Genomic DNA, 1,537 nt, shown 5'->3' on the forward strand with positions numbered 1-1,537 from the left:
AGAGAGAGAGAGAGAGAGAGAGAGAGAGAGAGAGAGAGAATGTGTTGAAAGTGTGTGTGAACAAGAGTATGTCTTTCAGATACACTGTGCATTAGAGAGAAAGTGAGTGTGTGTGTGTTTACATGTTAGAGATAGAGTGTGTTTGAGAAAATACCAAAAAGAGAGAGATACTGTAAGTTTGGTGGAGAAGGGAAAGAGAATGTACGTTTGGGAGTTTCATACTACTTTCAGAAATGAGATACAAAAATTAGATAAATCAAGTAAACTTACCATTTTTGCCATGTTTAGAGTCAGGAAGTGGAGTAAATCTGGACTCTATATATTTTTCATGACTCTGAGTTAAAAACATTTTATCATGATAATGATGATAATAATAATAATAATAATAATAATAATAACAATAATAATAACAATAATAATAAAAATGATAATAATAAAAATGATAATAATAGTAAACAACATTCGAAAACATTCAACCTATTGATAAAGACATCTCTGAACATGATGTTGATGGAGGCAACTTAGAACTTGAAGTAGTAGACGGCCGAAATGAAAGTGAAGTAACAGGATATAGGAATGAACCTGAGGCTGCAATGGCTGACACAGTCACCAAAGCCAATAGAGAGAAAATACTTGAGGCAAACAACGATATCCTGAGAGAGCTAGGCATCTCTAAACATCTAGAAATGAATGAGAGAGATCAACTACCAATGTTTCAGAAGACCAAACCAAATCACTATGATCAAAATATATTACTATGCCCTGAAGCAACTTCTCCTTGAAACTAAGACAGATTTTAACCTCATTAAACCATCTTATATAGTCAACAGCTATTGCTGCCACAAAGAAAATAGGCCACAAAAAAGCACAAACACCCAAGGTGGAAAGAGCGCTTAAATAAGGAAATCGAGAGTTTCCGACAGGAATTATCTATCTTAGATGAACTCTCCAAAAGAAATAGTGTAAAAACAAGAAGGGCTAGAAAGATAAAGCAAAAATACAATCTGACAAACAAGAATGAAGTCCTGAGAGCAAAAGAGGTGGTTAAGCAAAAAATGCAGGTTAAAAAATGCAAGTATGAAAAGAGAAACAAATTTTACAGGCAAAATAAGATATTTAAAACTGATGCCAAGAAATTCTACTGAAAGTTAGGGAAACAGTCCAAATTAAAAGACCAGCCAGATATGAAAGATGTAGTGACATTTTGGAAAAGCATATGGAATGATAGAAGGGAATTCAACAAGGAAGCTGACTGGGTAGGGAGAGAAGAAGAAAGAATGGCTGAGATTGAAGAAGAGATGGAACAATATTACAATGTAGAAACTAACAAGATCTATCTAAAACTCATAAGTGGAAGTTTCCTGGACATGATAAAATGCAAAACTTCTGGCTTAACAACCTCTCATCATTACACTGTCAGTTAATGGAATGTTTCTCTAATGTCATCAGAAACCCCTAAAAGACTCTAAGCTGGCTAACATTAGGGATAACATACCTACTCCCTAAAACAAGTGACACAAGAAACCCCCAAAACCAC

At 34.5% G+C, this 1,537-nt stretch overlaps 1 long non-coding RNA gene across 1 annotated transcript in view; it reads right to left on the reverse strand.

Moving 5' to 3' along the window:
- Nucleotides 1–471, reverse strand: part of LOC128247045 (uncharacterized) — a 3,277-nt gene extending 2,806 nt beyond the window's left edge. The window contains exon 1 of the long non-coding RNA XR_008263478.1: nucleotides 271–471. This is a non-coding gene — a long non-coding RNA (uncharacterized LOC128247045). The remainder of the gene's footprint in view (nucleotides 1–270) is intronic.
- Nucleotides 472–1,537: the final 1,066 nt, after the last annotated feature.

This window comes from Octopus bimaculoides, chromosome 2 (assembly GCF_001194135.2).
Source record: "Octopus bimaculoides isolate UCB-OBI-ISO-001 chromosome 2, ASM119413v2, whole genome shotgun sequence".
In the NCBI taxonomy this organism is placed as follows: Eukaryota; Metazoa; Mollusca; class Cephalopoda; order Octopoda; family Octopodidae; genus Octopus; species Octopus bimaculoides.